Source organism: Emydura macquarii, unplaced genomic scaffold (genome assembly GCF_026122565.2).
Source record: "Emydura macquarii macquarii isolate MOO-44397 ecotype Brisbane River unplaced genomic scaffold, CSIRO-AGI_Emac_v2 contig_2938, whole genome shotgun sequence".
NCBI lineage: Eukaryota > Metazoa > Chordata > Testudines > Chelidae > Emydura > Emydura macquarii.
The window spans coordinates 39,993-59,175 of record NW_027133075.1 but is presented as its reverse complement, the minus strand read 5'-3'; the positions used below and the strand labels follow the sequence as shown (position 1 = coordinate 59,175).

At 47.4% G+C, this 19,183-nt stretch overlaps 1 pseudogene; it reads left to right on the top strand.

Annotated features, from left to right (window-relative positions):
* Positions 1–939, top strand: LOC137167580 (olfactory receptor 52P1-like; annotated as a pseudogene).
* Positions 940–19,183: the final 18,244 nt, after the last annotated feature.

Here is a 19,183-nt window from a genome sequence, read left to right as displayed (position 1 = left end):
ATGTCAGCTTTCAACCTAACCACCTCTGGGCCACCAACATTCATCCTAAATGGCATCCCGGGGCTGGAAGCTGCCCACATCTGGATTTCCATCCCTTTCTCCACGTTCTACATCATCAGCATGCTGGGAAATTTCTTGGTTCTGTTTGTTGTCAGCAAAGAGCAGACCCTGCACAAGCCCATGTTCCTGCTGCTCTTCATGCTGGCACTCACAGACATCGGCATGTCGACCTGTGTCGTGCCGAAGGCACTGTGCATATTTTGGTTTGGTTTCAAAGGCATCACTATGGATGGCTGCCTCACCCAGATGTTCTTCCTTTACTTGTTTACTGCTAAGCAATCAGCCGTCCTCGCAACAATGGCCTTCGATCGCTACGTCGCCATATGTGACCCTCTGAGATACACCACCATCCTCACCAACGCATGAATCGCTAAGCTAGGGCTAGTGGGTTTGATACGAGTTGTTCTCTTGGTTCTGCCCATGCCCCTGCTACTGCGCAGGCTGCCATTCTGCGCCAACCGTGTTATCCTCCACATGTACTGCGAGCACCTCGCTGTGGTGAAGATCTCGTGTGGGGACACCACAGTCAACAGGACATACGGCCTGGGGATAGCAATTGTGAACACTGGGTTAGACCTGACACTCATTGGCCTGTCTTACGGGCTGATCATCAGGGCCGTCCTCAAGATCTCCTCCAAGAAAGCCTACCGGAAAGCCCTCAACACCTGCACAGCCCACATCTGTGTGATGCTGATGTCTTATACTCCCATCCTCTTCTCTGCTCTGACACACAGGTTCGGTCAGGGCATTGCTGCCCACGTTCACATCCTCTTGGCCAACCTGTATCTCCTTGTCCCTCCCATGCTCAATCCTATCATTTATGGAGTGAAGACCAGAGAGCTTCGTGATAAATTGGGAAAATACATCTGCAGAATGTGATCGCCTGGGGCCAAAGACATAAAACCTGCTTGACAGGAGGGGGAAAGGATGTGTCCTCATTAATCAAGGGTGCTTTGTCCCAATTTGGCTGAGCTCTGCCTTGAGGAATTTCCCAGTTTCAGAAGTTCCTAACACCGAATGTCTTATTACTACATCACCAAGCACTGCCTTCTCCATTGCTAACTTCGATTTCTTCAACCATCACCTGATCTTTTTCAGAATCACCGTCATCCCCCAGCCCCACATTCCCTGCCACTCAGCCTTTCTGTGACTTCCAGACCACCAGTGCTGACGATATCTCATATGCTCTCAGACCTATTTTCCATCAATATGGTTGTTGATTCTCACCATTCCTCACTCTCCTCCATCTTTGACTCTTTTTCCCCTCTCTGCCATCACAAGGTGCCCAACTCTGCCATCCATCAGGCCCCAACAATCCCTTCCAGTTCTGAGTCTCCTGCTATCTGTCTATCTGAATTCTTAACTAGCAGACACTTGAGGTTTTCCCTCTGCTTCCTCCCCGACAGACACATGAAATCTGCCCTCTATTATCAGTTCATTTTGGCACACACATTGCACTGAGACTGGGGCCAAAATAAACAAATAGTGTATTTAATAGAAATATCAGAGATGCAAAGATGAAGGAAGGAAGGAAGAATCCCCTGCACTGGTACTGTGGGAAAAAAGATTCTCAAGAGTTTGTTTCCCTGCACCGAACGAGACCCACAAAGACGCAGTCTGGACAGTCTCCGTTTTAACAATTTGTTCTGCAGAGGTCAGTCTCCAAGCCCACATGGAGGCAGTGGAAAAAGACCCCGAATTCAAAGTTACAGACAGTTTTATACCTTAGCATTACCTAAATGCAAATAACAGAAGCATACATATCCCCCTTACAAGGGCACAAACCTATTTCTTCTACAACTGTTGGCCTACCTTATCTTTTACTCTATGTATAAAGACATTACATATTCATAAGATGCTTTTACAGATGGTTTACTTCTAGCTACACCTTATCTATCAAGGTTGCATAGCTTGCTTAATCCGGCCGAGGCTTATCTCCTTTGCATTCCTTGGAAAACTTTCCATGAGCCTTGCACAGAGTGGAACGGCCTTGCATTTATGAAAAAAGAAACTGAGCTAAAATGGAGTAGCTATAGTCAAGCAACAAAAAAATCATCCTACAATCCCCCCTTTGAGTCAAACTGACCTGCAGTTAGACTCACTTACAAAAAGCCTGATCTACCCTCTGCTTAATGTCAGCAATTTCAACTTGGGTTGCCATTTGCATAGTAGCTATCTTTGGCTTCACAAGCTGTGTAACTGAGGTACAGACAAGGGGTAAATTTCCTAAACAATGGAAACTGCAGCATCCTAATACACAGACAATTATTATAACAAGGACAGAAAGAAAGAAATGTTTAAGCCACTGAAGGTCAGGCAACCAAGAGGTTAACCAGTTCCACGGTTCAAGTTTACCATGGGATTGTTTGATATCTTCTGCTAGGTGATGAAGGTCGGCTAACCTTTTTTCAATTAACGTGCTGTGATCAGATAAATTAAAACAGCACAGTCCTTGAAACTTCTGACACCCATGGTTGTGACGGAGTAAAAGTCTATTGCAAGCCGGTTTTGCAAGGTGGCTTGATGCACTACATGCAAATCCTCGGCCATGGCCTCAATGAGGGTGGATGTTAAATTAATAGATTTGGCCAAGGCACAAGCCACTTTTGATATTTCTATGTGGTTACGCACAGCAAGCCCAGGGACACCCACCAGCGATAGGGCTAGGGACACCATCTCAGCCTTAGAAAGCAGGTTTATAGAGCCGTCACAATCTGGGCCTAGCTGCCTTAAGGTGTGCCGCTCGCGAGAGGAGGGCGAATGTGTTGGGGGCAATACCACTAAAACTGTGGTCATGCGTCCTGTCACACAAGGGCTCCCGGTAGAGTTTGCAGGAACATAGCTGCAGGCAGTTAGGTCACAGAAAAGAAACCATCCTTTGTGTAAATACAAATGAGTTGTAAAATAACTACTAGTCTCTAGGGTAGCACAGTCTAACTCATTAGTGTTAGTAACATCAACACAATTTCTAGTACAATCAACAAAGTGAAAGCAGTCATGGGCCCGAGTTACATTTTGTAAATGAAAGGCGAGATGATCAGAATTGGTCCAACTTGGTTCAGGCTTTTTGGTGGATCCCCACCAAGGCAAATCACCTATTGTCATAGACTTGTCAATGTTAGCCAGTTGGGTATACTTGTGAATGCTAGAAAAGTTACATGACAGGCCAATAAACCAAGTGGCTACTGATGATCCTAAATTATTTCCACCCCCTAGGCAAAAGGTGGTGGAATTCAATGCAGTATGGGCCAGCTCCACCCACCAATTTTCATGGGAGGGGTAAATTTGATTCTGATAAACAGTGTCTCGGAAGGAGCTCCCATGACTTATGGTCAGAGTGAGATAATTCCAGGCAAGGGTTGTAAAGGCGACAAAGGATCTGGAAGCCTAGAATTTTACCATTATGCCAATTTTTCCAACACAGTAGGACTAGAATGCCAATAAGTACCACGCCCACTACAGAAATAAAAAGAATTTCAATAACTTCTGACTCGAAAGGCATAACCTAAAGCCTTATCAAGGGAACAACAGCGCAATAGTCCACTCGTCACAGTCTGGTTGACAGGTTAGCTTCAAGGGCGGCACCACTGCCGGGGTGCTGTCGTCATATACCCCTGGCTTTATCTGGGAATGATGAATCCAGGCGGACCTTTCTGCGACCTTTACTGCTGTGTGTGTGGTCAGCAGAACCTGCAACGGTCCTTCCCACACTGCCGTCAGTGTCTTTATCCACACTCGGTCTCCTGGGTGATAGGGATGTACCTCGCAATCTAGGGGTACTGACTGAAACAGGGCTCCTGCTTTCTGTAAAGACATAAGACGCTTACGCAATGACTTAACATACTCATACAACTGATGGTCCCTCCCACAAGGGACCAGGAAAGAAACTGGAATTGTTTTGTCATGGCGGGGGGGGGGGAGTGTCCAAACAGCATTTCATAAGGGCTAAGCCCAATATCTTTTCTTGGTCTATTTCTTAGCTGAAACAAAACAATCGGTAGTGCTTGGGGCCATTTTAGTTGTGATTCATGGCATAGTTTCCCCAATAGGGTTTTTATTTCCCGGTTTAACCTTTCAACCTGACCTGAACTTTGTGGATGGTAAGGGGTATGTAATCTTCTGGTGATTCCAAAGACCTTATACACTTCCTTGAAGGTTTCTTCAGTGAAATGGCTCCCCTGATCGGAGTTTATTACTTGGGGAAGGCCAAATCGAGGGATGATTTCCTTTAATAGGACATTTCTTACAACTGCTGCTGTTGCCTTGGTAGCAGGGGTGGCCTCTACCCAGTGTGTCAGCTGATCAATTACTACTAGCACATATTTAAACCCATTACAGGGTGGCAGAGAAATAAATTCCAATTGCAAATTTTCAAATGGCAGCGCCGTCCAGGGCTGGACACCTTCCTTAAGCTTCTTGCATGGGACCACATTAAAGGCTTGGCATGTAGGGCACATCTGAGTCACTTGCTTTGCCACCTGGTGGATACCAGGGGCACACCAGGTTCGCAGGACAGTGTCTGTTATACCTGATGCCCCATAATGTCCTTGGCTGTGAATTTGCTGGCATACCAGTCGCAGGAGTATGGAAGGTAAAATTGGCTTACCTTGTGGTGTCCACCACAATCCGTCCTTTTCCTCAGCTTCATAGAGTCTTACCCATCGAGCTTTTTCTTCTGGGGTTATGGCATTTGCCACTTCATCCTTCTCTAATCCGGGCACAAAAACAGCTGCACACACGCTCAAGGGCAGAGGCGTCATAGCTGCTTGTCGAGTGGCCAGGTAGGCACGACGATTTCCCTGACTGATTTCATCCATGGCGTTGGTATGAGCTGAGCAATGCATGACAGCAATTTCTCGTGGTAACATGATGGCTTTCAGTAAGTCCTCGACTTGGTTGGCGTTGGCAATCTTATTGCCAGTTGAGGTGAGGAATCCCTGTTGTTTCCATAGGGCTCCTACTGCATGACAGATTCCAAAAGCGTATTTAGAGTCAGTGTAAATATTGACAGACAGTCCAGCACTTAACTTACATGCTTCAGTCAGAGAGATTAGTTCAGCAGCCTGTGTGCTGTAGAAAGTTGGCAGCGGTCCAGCCCAGAGGGTTTTGAATGGCGAAGTAACAGCAGCTCCTGTGAATTGTTTGCCTTCCTTCATGAAAGAGGAGCCATCTGTAAACAGAATCTGGTCTGGGTTAGGTAGAGGCGTCTGTTAAATCTGGTTGTGGCTGTTCGACCACTTCTATTACCTTACAACAATTGTGGGGGTCTTCCGTCGGAACGGGTTCAGGCAGAAGAGTGGCTGGATTCAGTACAGAACATCTTTGAAGGGTGATGTTATCAGCAGCCAGTAAAATTACCTCATACTGGGCAATTCTTTGGTGGGCGAAAGCTTGAGTCCTTTCCTAGGTTATAAGGGCTTCAACCTCATGAGGCACAAACACAGGCAATGGAAAACCCGACACAAGATCCTTGCTTTTAGTAATCGTGAGAGCCGTGGCAGCAACAGCTCTTAAACAGCTGACAGTTCCCTTAGCTACTGCATCTAGCTGGGCCGAGTAGTGGGCTATTGGTCATCTTCGAGGCCCAAGCATTTGGCTTAGAACTCCAGATGCCACCCCCCTTTGTTCATGCACAAACAGCTGGAATGGCTATTTGTAGTCAGGAAGACCCAAGGCTGGAGCCTGACTCAGAACATGCTTGAACTTATGAATAGCTAATTTTAATTCAGCTGTTTCTTCAAGGGGCTCTAGGACAGAAGCCTTAGTTAGTTCAACTAGAGGCTTTACCAACTCCCCAAAGGCGGGAATCCAGGGTCTATAGAACCCCGCAGCACCCAAAATCGCTCTTACCTGCTTTTCGGTGCGAGGTAGGGGCACGCCCATCAGAGCCTGGACTCGCTTAGGGGAGAGCTTCCTTTCCCCTGGTCCAAAGATATGTCCCAAATATTCCATTTCCAATAGGCAAAACTGTAGCTTACTGGGTGATACCTTGTGGCCCCTGGGGGCCAATTCAGCGAGAAGCGTGACAATGTCCAATTTACATATCCTTTCAGTTGGCGAGGCGATTGGCAAGTCATCTACATACTGGATCAAGGTGGAGTCTCCTGGCAATTGAATGGAAGCCAGGTCCTGTCGCAGGATCTGGGAAAAAAGGGTGGGGCTCTCGACATAGCCCGGTGGAAGCCTTTTCCAGGTGAGTTGCTGTCCTTTCCAGGTAAACGCAAACAGGTATTGGGAAGCTTCATCTATTGGGATACTAAAAAATGCTGCACAAAGATCAATAACCGAATAATAACATGATGTTGCAGGGATAGCAGTTACAATAGTGGCAGTGTTGGGCACCACTGCGTGCCGTGGAATTACATAAGCATTGATTGCCCTTAAATCCTGAACAAACCTATAAACAGGGTTACCATGGGCATCCAATTTGGGCTTCTTTACTGGCAGAACCGGGGTGTTGCATGGAGAAGTACAGGGTTTCAGGATTCCTTTCTGTAAATAGGTGGTGATCAGAGGCTGAAACCCCTCCTCAGCCTCTTTAGACAAACGGTATTGAGCTACTGAGGGAGGGACTCCCTGTTTTACCTGCATGGTGACTGGAGAAGCCGAAAGTAGTAGCCCGACGTCGGTGGCTTCCCATCCCCATAAGGAGTCAGGCAGGTTCTGCAATTCTTTCGGCAAAGTCAATATCCGGTACCACATACCATCACAAAGTTGTCTAACTCCTCTAAGGGCATTCTCGCTTAAAATATCCAGGCATTTTGCACCAAAAGCACACCGGTGTTTGTGTCGGGTCTGCAGCATACCCTCTCCCTCGCCTGCCCTGCTGGAATCCTCTCCCTCTGCCTCTCCCTCTTGAAAGGTTGCTTCCTCTGCCTCTTTGATTAAATACAGCATTCTGCAAGGTTACGGCTAACAGTCTTAACTCATCCTGCTTCCTTTTCCCTTCTTTGGCTTGCTCTTTTTCCTTTCTCCCTTCAAACACATAGGTGGCAATCCCCGTGACCTCTGCTATACTTTTCCCGTTCCATCCTGGACAAGACTTATGGAAGTAGTTGAGAATGTCAGTGGCAGATTGGTTAACAAAGGCTGCTATTATAGCTTTTAGATCCTGTTCATTATCTGAATTAAGTTGGGCGAACTGCTGTGCTCCCGCACACAACTGGACATAAAAGGCATCCGGGGACTCATCAGGGACTTGAATAATTGCATGGAACTTTTCCCAGTTTATACGTTTTTGCCCTGCTCTTTCCATAGCTTGAAACAAGGTATCACAAGTGTCATGCGGGCTGGCTTGAGTGGGGGGGCATTTAGTATATTGGGTGACATCAGTATGGCAGAATCATCATAATCCATGTGGGATATGCCATGTCAGGTACTGTTCGGAAGGTTATAATGTGCTAAGTAAGATAATAATACTTGTGTTCATGTGTGATATTTAAAATGGAAGTTATAGATGTATTTGAGATGTCTGTATTTCAAACTGCTCTGCCTGGGCAACACCCCAGATAGGAAGGCTGCAGAACAATGGCCTGTTAATGGCCCATTAAGGCATTCCCAGGTGCAAGGGGCCCTGAGGGAGAGGCCAGCATCACCACTGAGTCACCAGAACCTGCTGACGTGACTCTGGACTCCATTGCAGGCAGCCTACCTGATGAAGCATCAGGACTGTCCCATGTGACTATGGACCCCAGGCACACCGGAGGAGTCACCAGGATTGGCCCATGTGACTATGGACTCCATTTTGAGTCTGGTGACTGCCCACAGGCCGCATGGCCGGGGGAGGGGGTTTATAAGATCAGACCACAGGATCCATCTTTGTCTTTGCTCCTGTCCAGTCTGCAGACATACACCTATCTCTGGAACAATTCATCTTGCAACTGAACCGAAGGACTCAGACCCATCCAGGTACTGGATGTGAACCAGAGAGAACTACACAAACCTGCAAATCCACATTTCTTCTAGAAACCTGATGTAAATGGACTTTTAATCATTTGTATATCTGTGATTTACTTTAACCCTTTAACATTTCTCTCATGGTTTATTTCTTTCTTTTTACAATAAACCTTTAGTTTAGACACTAAAGAATTGGCTGCCAGCGTGGTATTTTAGGTAAGATCCAAACTTATATTGAACTGGTGCTGTGGCTGACCCTTTGGGGTCAGAGGGAACCTTTCTAGCAAAGAGCAGAGAGTTTGAGTAACTGGTCTCTTTGCTGGACCTGGTGCTGATTTGGGAGCCTGGAGCTGAAATGCAGTGAAGGGGGCTGTGGGCATTCGTGGACTGGCTTCTTGATATCCAGTGAGGGGTAATCAGAAGCAGTTCGTGGCTGGTTGGGAAGCCGGGCTTCAGTGTCACCCACCAGCGTGAGGAGAATCTGCTCTCCTTTTGCAGCCTGCCCTGACCTTGGCATTATCAGTTGGCTACCCTGGGCACGGGTCGTATCACAACAAGCCCGGATGAAGGTTGCCCATCCTTCATCAGTATTATAGTCCCACTGGGGGTCTTCTCTGGGCCACACGACATTGGCTCCCCTATTTTCCCCTTCAATTTTGACAGTCTTGTTTATGATGGCTACACGCTTATCAGCAGTAAGCAGGGTCTCCATTAGTCCAGTGATATCTGCCCAGGATGGATTATGCGTGTGGACAATGGCTCGGGAACGCCTAATGACTGTCGCAGGGTCTTTGCGAAAGTTAGGAGTGGAGTTTTGCCATATGATTAGATCCCCTGGTGAAAAGGGTGTGTGTGCTCTCACACTGCGTTGCCCCTGACCGTCAGGTATATATTGTAGTCTCAATGGGGCAGTCATTTGCACTGGTGATTTGTTAAAGGAAGATGTAGAAGACTGAAGCTCTTTTTGTCGACGGGTCTGCATGTGGCTTGCCATAGGAGAGGGGCTATGCCGCCTGTCCTTCCCACCCCTGGCTGGCGTGCTCTGGCTTCTGGTTTTAGCCCCCACCTTTTCTCTGTCTCTCATCCTTTCTTCCTCCCCGCTTCCACCTTCCTCACCCTCATCTTCACTTGAGTTCTCGTTTATCTGGTGTGATGCGGCCAAGCCGGGTAGCAGGGCTTGGGTGGGGAGTGGGGGAGCAGCAGGAATCTGGGGAATAGGAGGAGGTGGGGGCAAAGGAGGGTACAAAAGTTCGGGAGGTTCTTCCTGTCGACTTTTTAACACCAAAGTGCTTGGGTCGTAAGGGGGTGGAATTTCTTCCTTGGTCACAGGCATTGTTACTGTGGGGCAGTCTCCATCAGAGAGAACCGCCCAACAATACCAATAATCCATCTGTCTAGGCACCACATTCTCCATCTTAACCCTTAACTGCTTTAATCTACAATAGTCAAAGGTACCGTGCAAATGCCATAATACTTTTGCCATTCTGTGCACAATTCCTTCGCTCGAGTCTTGGTCATTCCTTTCTGTACCAGTAACTTTCCCACTGACCATGCTGCTAACACCGTCCCTAAGGGACTGTCCCTGGAGGGTTTACTTCCTCCAGTCCCCATATCTCCCATCCACAATACCACTGACACACACATGCGCGCACCAAGCGCACCCTGTGTTAACACAGCTTCGGCTTCGTCCCCTTAAGACAGGTCAGAAAATCTGATCTGAGCCCTGCCCTAATTACTCAAAATTAGCAGGCGTTTCTCCCAATCACACCCTGTGGACACCCTGTGCACAGAACAATGGGGAACATATGCATATCTTAATAACAAACAAGATAGAAAAGGTTGAGGAGATTCCGTGCACGAAATAACCTTGTGCCACCCAGGACTTCTGTGTTAATGAGCCCTTAAGCTCAAAGCATGGCCACCGTCAGGAAGACAGTGCTAGGGTGCCCGTTTTGGAATCTCCTTAGAGAAAAGAGAAAAGCCTTTTACACATAAACCGCAGACAACAAACACATAACATAAGGTACCTGAAATCCCTGGAGACTGTGAGACACAAAGGGTCTCAACGCTTTACAGCCTTCCACCGAGTTCCAACCTCCGTCCAAAAACCTTCAGGGTGAACACACACAGTGTCGGCTGAGGCGTTGACTGGTGCAAGAACTCGGGGTTGGCATGCAAGGAGTCCCTCCATGGTCGCCAAATTGTGGGAAAAAAAGATTCCCAAGAGTTCGTTTCCCTGCACCGAAAAAGACCCACACAGATGCAGTCTGGACAGTCTCCGTATAAACAATTTGGTCTGCAGAGGTCAGTCTCCAAGCCCACATGGAGGCAGTGGAAAAAGACCCCGAATTCAAAGTTACAGACAGTTTTATACCTTAGCATTACCTAAATGCAAATAACAGAAGCATACATATCCCCCTTACAAGGGCACAAACCTATTTCTTCTACAACTATTGGCCTACCTTATCTTTTACTCTATGTATAAAGACATTACATATTCATAAGATGCTTTTACAGATGGTTTACTTCTAGCTACACCTTATCTATCAAGGTTGCATAGCTTGCTTAATCCGGCCGAGGCTTATCTCCTTTGCATTCCTTGGAAAACTTTCCATGAGCCTTGCACAGAGTGGAACGGCCTTGCATTTATGAACAAAGAAACTTAGCTAAAATGGAGAAGTTATAGTCAAGCAACAAAAAAATCATCCTACAGTACAAACTGGTGACTGACTGTCTAGGCAGTAATTCTGCAGAAAAGGACGTGTGGGTTACAGTGGACAATGAGCTGGATATAAGTCCAGAGTGTGTCCATGTTGCCAAGAAGGCTAACGATACATTGGCCTGCATTAGCAGGAACATTGCCAGCATATCGAGGGAAGTGATTATTCCCCATTATTTGGATATTAGGAAAACGTTTTTCACTAAAAGGGTGGTGAAGCACTGGAATGGGTTACTTTGTCGGATGGTTCAATGTCCATCCTAGATTTTTTTAAGGCACAGCATGAGAAAGCCCAGACTGGGATGATATAGTCGCAGTTGGGCCTGCTTTCAGCAGGGGGTTGGATTAGATGACCTCCTGGAGACCCTTCCAACCCTAATGCTCTAGGTGTCTATGATTCTAACCCTAATAAGTTATATCATTAGCTGAAATTTGAAATGAGATATAGCACTGATGAGGTGAGGAAATGCAAGAGGGCTACCCCAGAAAGTCATGCAACAACAATGAACTTTGAAAATATGCAGCCTGAAACAACGCATCTTTATTGTTCACATGAAACTAACTGGATACAGGATGTTAAAAGAAATAAACCAGAGGATGGAATTCCAGCTGAGCAGGCCTAATGCGGAATTCCAGAGTGATGGGCTTGAGAGAGCACTGGCTGACAGGTGTTTTCTTTTTCCATTTTTATAAACGATCTGCACTGAGGAGGTTACCGGCCACTCAAACACAGCATGCATTAAACATAAGAACATAGGGATTTTCCATCCTGGTTCTAGACATTAACCCATTTGAGCTGGTATCCTGCCTCTCAAAGCTCTCAGTGTTGAATAATCCAGAGCAGGACCATAAGCAGTTGTCATATACCAAATTGTACAACATTACCCCATGCAGAAGGATTCCTGACCCCAACTGGTGCTCAGTTTATGCCCTGAAATATGATGATAGTTCACCGTTGTAGTCTGATCCCACCTAAATTAACTGTGGGTGTGCATATTCATACAACTGTCTCAAACTCACAGCCCCCCTGCACAGACATTTGGGACAGGACATGCAGAACAACATGAAACCTTTGGCGCTGGGGTTGGGGGTTCTTCTGGGGACCCTCAGAACCTAAACTCCTTGGTCACAGCTGAAGCACTTGTTGCTGTGGCAAAGCTCCCTTTCCGTCTTGCTGGGTCAGGGCTGCCTCCTCTGGGGGGATGGACCTGAGGTCAATCTGCCCTACGCTGGCGACTCCTATTGCTTCTCTCCTCAGCATCTCCGTCCTAGCGTGTTGGGAGTGGGCTGTGGTTTGGGCCTGAGGAATGCCCCTCCCAGCCATGGAGAGAGCAGGCGTGTTAAATCTGACCTCCTAGATCCTGGCAGAGTACCTCTTCTTGGCTCCTTCAGCGGGGCTGCAGTCGTGGTGGTGCAGCCCTAGGAGGAGTGGTATTAGTCCTGCCCCCAAGCTGTACCTGGGTTTTCCGCTGTGGTTCCCCCTGTGTGGAGCAGTGCTGTCTGCTGCCTTGGGGGGAAATCCGTGGAGGACCCGGGTGCATGGGTGGTGCACACCTCCATCCTGCCCTTCCTCCCAAGTGCTGCCCTTTTGCCTTCTCTCTTCACCCTGGGGAAGCCCCTCTGGGTGATTAGCCCTATTCCCCTCAGGTACAAGACCTGCACGTGACGCTGAGGCAGTTGATGGGCCGTTTCTGGTGCCCCATCAAGGGGCTTAGTAGCGGGTTCTCTACTCTGCGGGGAAGCTCGGTGCTATCTCTGTCAGGAGATGCCCTGGCCCGGCAAGGTGGGATGCCTGGGACCCCTGAGACCCAGGAGAGCACCGGCCAGGTCAGCAGCGGAGACCCTAGCTGTCCAGTCCCTGTGGCCACCCCTCCTCCTCTATCTCATTATGTCACACCTACTTGGTCCCTGAGGGTCTCTCTCCAGAGCATCCAGACAAGTGGGTGGGCCCCGCCAGGCCTCCAGAGAAGAGGGAGCCAGGGCCGGCATTGTTGGGTACCGATGGGGGCTTGCTCCAGGGGGAGTCTTCTCCCTTCCCACTGCCCTGCCCCTCATGCTGAGCCCTTCTCCACGCTCCGTGCTGGGGCCCAGCGGGTGGCACCAGCCGAGGCAGCAAAGACCGCAGATGTGGGCCGCACCATTTCTCTCTAGAGTCCCTCTCAAGGGGGCCCTGGTGGGAATCCACCTGCCCTTTGTTACCCGGGCCCCCCATTGGCAACGGGGACACCTTTGTGATGGTTGGAGGGGATCTCTGCTCTGTATTGAAAGAGATCGACGCCCTGGGTCTGGTCCCACATTGCCATGGGGAAGACGACCCTTCCCTTACTGGGGGGGGGGGGGGGGCGATCTAGTGATTTAAAATGGTTCCTTTTACCATATCCTGTCTATCTGCAGAATGTTTTGTTGAAATTGTTGGATTTTTTTACATGAAATCAGTGTATCCCATTGAAATCCAGTTCTGAACATTTTTATACATTCATAGTAAAGCTACTGAAATGGTTTATGGATCAAACCATTTTCATTTAAAATCCCATTATTATGGAATTAATTTTTTTTTTAAATGGAAAAAAATGAAATGAGAAAATAATGAATCCCCAAACCCACAGTAATAACACACATTTCATAGGCCCTAGGTCTGGAATTCCTGGAGCAGCGCAGAGAGGAGCATCTGCAGGAACAGCTGTAGCATTCCCATGGGAACAGAGCTACCCACAGCTGATAGATAAATGAGCACGTCTAACCCTTGACTCTTCATTTCTCTCTGAGGTTTTACCAGTTCATGACAACTCTAGCAAGTCTGCAAGATGGAATTTGCCCCATCAATCTGAGCCTCTGTTATCAGTGAATCATTTCTTCACTCTCAGGAGGCTGAACTTTTCCAGTGTCTGTTTTTTGCTCTTTCTGCTGTTCACGGAGTGCAGGGAATTGTCCAACACTCCTGGCCAATTTTGGACTCCACAGGGACTGTACAGGGGAATTATAAAGGTCCCTGTCCAACACTGTTAGTGTCAGATGTGAGATTCGTACACTGATTTTCAGGTTGCAGGTAGGAAATTTCCTCTCTGCTGTGTGGGATTTCGGTGAGTCACCTGTTTCTGCAATAATGTTAGTGCTAAGGGCTCAGGAAGGATTCAAGTCAGGAACAATCTGGGCAGGAATTCTCCTGAACGTAGACTAGAAATGTTTAGTGTTTTCAGAAACACAGAGAGATTTAAAAGTGTAAGTAAAAATGTATTGTAAATTGTTTAGACAAATATTTATTTTTAAGATCATTTCCTTGTCTCTTACTGTGTCCTTCCATCTGTCTCTGTATCTCCCTTTTTTTGGTCTCTGTGGTTTTTTTCTCTGGTTCGCTCAAGTTTTCCAATTCAGAAACATTAATGTCATGTTAATATGTGTAGCCAAAGACTCTGCAGTGGGTACGTGTGAGAGCCGAGATTTCAGAACATGAATGAGTCACACAGGGCTTCACACACTGGCCAGATTCTGCTCTAACATTCTGTCTTCAGCAGCTCACTCCATATTGACACTGGAATCACTAAGATCAAAATCAGGGCCCCTGTGTTTTGAATTCCCTCTCTTCCATGCCTGGGTGATCTCAGAGAGCCACATAAACTAAAATCGTAAACTTACAGCAAAACAGTTCAAAACAATTAGGGTGACAATTTGGTGCTTCTGACTTACAGATAACCAGGCAGTGTTGGAAATCTCACTGGGGAAATCTCACTGGGGGTATGCCCTGTGTGTGTGTGCGGCGGGATGTGCAGTATCCAGATCGCAGAGGCACGGAGTCCTGAAAGAGGGTGAAATAGGGAATGAACATCCTGCCTAATTCACAGAGCAGAGAGGTGTAACTAGGCCTCGTGCAATCTCCCAGGGCAGGGGGGTGTCTCAGACTGTAATGCAATGTGGACACACGGTAGTAGATTGTCTCTGACACCTTCCCCATCCAGCCCATCCCTCCTCTTGTGACCAATCCCACTATAGTCTCCTGACAACTTCAGGAATTCCCAACATGGAAAAGCAACATCAGGAAGTTGTGTCTGGGTTTCTAACTGGTAGGAATTCGCTAAAGCTTTGTGTCGTTCTGAGGAAGAGTTACTCGCGCTGGCTCCTTTTAGTCTCCACGTCCTCTCTCCCCTCCCCTCGGGTCTGTCCCTGTCCTTTTCTGCACACGCTGAGTTTCTGCTGGGGTTCCCTTCACCCCAGACAGGCTGTGCAGTCTGTTCCTCCTCCATCCTCCCTTTCCCAGGTGCAGCCAGACACAGAGTTTAACCCAGGCATTGTAGATACATATGTATGAGCTGTCACTGTGTGGTGTGTCCGGCTCCTGGTGTTGGTCCTGGGTGAGCGGGATCACTGTGTGCAGGGCAGGGGTTTGTGGATTTGAGGAGGTAGACACAGACAGGAGGAAAGCACTGATGAAATTTATTTTTTCTTCCTGATTGTTGGTGCCAGATCAGTGCTGGGAGCTTTCCTGGCCCCGCATGTCTCTTGGCTGCTCTCAGGGCCTCATTCCCCTGAGGATCCATGGAATTGCAGCCTGGGTGTCACAACATTTACTCATTTTTGTTTCCAGGGATTTTTTTTACAGTTTTTGCGTGTTCATAACGGAATTTGAGGCATTTCCCCAGTGGAAAGAACCATTGATCTTTGCTTCTCAGCTGGTTCCGTCTCACCTCGAATCTGACCCCGTCTATAATCTCCTTCCCCCTCCCAGGCTGCTCTGATTCCAGCACTACGCTGGGCGCCAGTGTATTCTCCAGGCTTCCCAGTTGCCCATGGCCCCCACAATCTTTGAGCTGACCCCAGCTCCACACAACTCTTCCTCTGCAGGGCACAGGTGCCCTCTGTTGGAGGCGCAGTAAGCTTTGAGTAGCTTGACCACTGTCCTACAGGTCTAGAGTAGCTACATTTGCTTGCTTGGCTATTCTGACCCCTGAAGCATGACATCATCCCATTGGCAGAGACTGAATAACCTTATGGAACTGCTGAGTAACTTTGTAGATGTCTCAGTTTCTGCGTACCACAGCACATAACAGGGACAAAATACACAACATGTATTGCTTGCAGCTGCACATAGATAACAGTGATGGGAACAACAAGTTATCCTTGAACGTCTGGGGTGCACTGTTTCATTGCCAAGGGGCATATTTTCACACCACCCCTCCTACCACAAGATGTTGTATTGACGACTCCAATTATCATAGTGACAATGGAATGTAGTTAAGGGTGAAAACCCAGTGTAGGTAATTAGCATACATTATAATGAGTAGAGAGATAATTAGGTGAAGGTTGTTTATGGAAGGTATAAGTAGTGACCACTTAGACAAAGGGGGGTTCTCCATCATCACCTACTCCACAGGAGGTCCTGTCGGTTAAACCAGAGGCCACTGACTCTCTGGCGGGGCCCCAGAAGAAAGCCGTTCCTGTATATAGCCTTCTGAGTGACTGCTCAGCTCTCCAGGATTCGTGAGTAGGATACGTTGTAGTTAATTTTAGCCTTTGTATTTAACTAGCATTTTATAGGAACCTTGCACATTAAACCTTATCGATCTGCAAACCGTGCGTACCATGTCTCACTGGTATCCACACTGATCACAAAATGTCCAGTATCAATAATCCATCCCCCATTTCCCCTGGCTGGGGGGATCAGTGACAGTTTCTCAGCTTGAGGTATTTTCCCAGTGGAAAGAACCATTGATCTTTCCTCCTCAGATGGTTCCTTCTCCCATCGGATCTGATCCCGTCTATAATCTCCTTCACCCTCCCAGGCTGCTCTGATTCCAGCACTACACTGGGCACCAGCGTCTTCTCCATGCTTCCCAGTCATCTGTGGTCCCCAAAACCTCTGAACCCCCCCAAGCTCGCCACAGCTCTTCCTCTGCAGAGATGAGGTGCCCTATGTCCCACTTGATCTCTGGGCGAGGGGAATCAGCGATGGTTTCTCTCTGGTGAGGGACGTCACACATGCTGTGGCATATGCCAAGTCACCTGTGCTGTGCTGCTGCTCTAATTACAACCTCACAAACTGTGTGGGGCTTCGGGAGCCACTACATAGGAACAATGAGCAAGCTGAGAAGTGTGCACAGTGTTTAATGAGAGCTGGGAATTCTGGGTCATGTCAGTGTTAGGTAAATCCAGCTGCCTTGTGCAGGTGACACCGTGGCCACTGGCTGACACTGTGAGCCACTGGGACATCGACGCTAAACCCTGAACTCTCTGGGATCATTTGTTTGCCAGCTCTGTTAGCCATTAATGGGGACAGTTGTACACACATTCCTCAGGGTGGAGATTTTATGGGGTCATGTCAGTATTTTTCTGATCTGAAATGTTCATCCATGCCGTGGCTCACAGGTTGTCTTAGCCATGTGAGAAACACACATAGCATGTCGTTTTCAAGGCTACAAAGTCACATGAGACTTCTTCCCTCTGGGGTTAAATTCAGCACTGTCATGAGTAAAAAAAAAATGCCTTCAGTAAACTCAGGTACCAGCTTGCAGGCAAAATGCCTACAGCTGACTCCTCTATGTGCTGTAGGGAGGTGTTCATAGATCCCTTGCCCCAAAGGGATTGATTATCGAGTCTGGCCTCCTGTATCCAACAGGCCAGAGATCTGCCCCAAGGAATTCCTAGAGCAGAGCTTATAGAGAAACATTGAGTCTTGGTTTAGAAATTCTCAGGGAAGGGGAATCTGCCATGACTCTAGGTAAATGGCTCCAGTGGTTAATTACTGTTAATTACTCTGACTCCTGTGTGTGCTGCAGGGACGTATTCACAGAGCTCCAGGCCAGAAGGCACCACTGTGATCATCTAGTCTGACCTCCTGTATAGCACAGGCCAGAGACCTGCCCACAAGGAATTCCTAGAGCAGGGTTTAGAAATTGGTTTAGAAATTCTTAGTGAAGGGGAATCTGCCATGACCCTTGGTAAATGGCTCCAATGGTTAATTATTCTCTTTGTTTAAAAAGTATACACTTCATTTATAGTCAGAATTTGTCCGACTTCAACTTCCAGCCATTGGATGGTGTTAGATCTCTCCAGGCTAGCCTGAAAAGCCCATTATTCAATATTTGTTCCCTAGGTGGGTACTTGTAGACTGTTTTAAAGTCACCGCTTAACCATCTCTGACCATCAACATGCACATTTTCAAACAGCAGTTCCATCAGTGCTAAAGAAAGAATTAAAATAACTTCTCTCCATCTATTGAGATTCCCTGATTATCACACCAGGTCCCATTAACTCTTTTGGCCACTGGGTTACACTGGGAGCTGATGTTTAGCTAATTACCCCTTCACAGTCCCCGAATCTTATTCAGAGTCACTGCTTCCCATGATAGCTGTGTGAGCATCGCTTACCTTCTTTGTTCTTAGAAGTATATGTCTACGTAGCTCTGGTAGAACACATTTTCTTTGCCTCCACCCCGTTTACCAACCAATCCAGACCACTCTGAATCAGTGACCTGTCCTCTTCATTATTTACGATCCCCCAATTTTTGTGGCATCTGCAATCTTTATCAGTATTCAAGCATGAGAATACAGAGACAATTTGGGATGTGAAACAGGAAGATCTGGATGAGTTTGTAAACTGGAGTAACAGAAATAGGATGAAAGTTAACAGTGCAAAGTGCAAGTTCATGCATTTAGGGACTAATAACAAGGATTTCTGATATACGCTGTGGATGCATCAGTTGGAAGTGACAGAGGAGGAGAAGGACCTGGGCCTACTGGTTGATCACAAGATGACTAAAAGCCGCCAATGTGATGTGGCTGTGAAGAAAGCTAATGTGGTCCTAGGATGCATCCAATGAGGTATTTCCAGTAGAGAGAGGGAGGTGTTAGTGCTGTTACACAAGGCGCTGGTGAGAACTCATATGGAATACATTGTGCAGTTCTGGTCTCCCATTTTTAAGAAAGCTGAATTCAAACTGGAACAGGTGCAGAGAAGGGCTACTAGGATGATCTGCGGAATGGAAATTATTTAAGTTAAGCGCCAATGTGGACACAAGAATTCATGAATATAAACTGGCCATCAGAAAGTTTGGACTTGAAATGAGACTCTGATTTTTTACCATCAGAGGAGCTGGAATAGCGTTCCAACAGGAGCAGTGAGGGCAAAAAATGTAGCTGTCTTCAAATCTGAGCTTGATAAATGTATGGAGGGGATGGTCTGATGGGACAGCCTAGTTCAGCAATTGACTGATCTTTGACTACTGCTGGTAGAAATGCCAATGGCCCGTGAAGGGATGTTAGATGGGGGGTTCTGAGATATTACAGAGAATTCCTTCTTAGGTGTCTGGCTGGTGAGTCTTGCCCACATGCTCAGGGTTTAACTGATCGCCATATTTGGGGTTGAGAAGGAATTTTCCCTCAGAGCAGATCCGCAAAGGCTCCGGGGCTTTTTCGCCTTCTTCTGTAGCGTGCGGCATGGCTCACTTGCTGGCGCATTCTCTGTACCTTAAAGTTTTTAAACCAGGATTTGAAAACTTTCATTATTCCGTCATAGGTC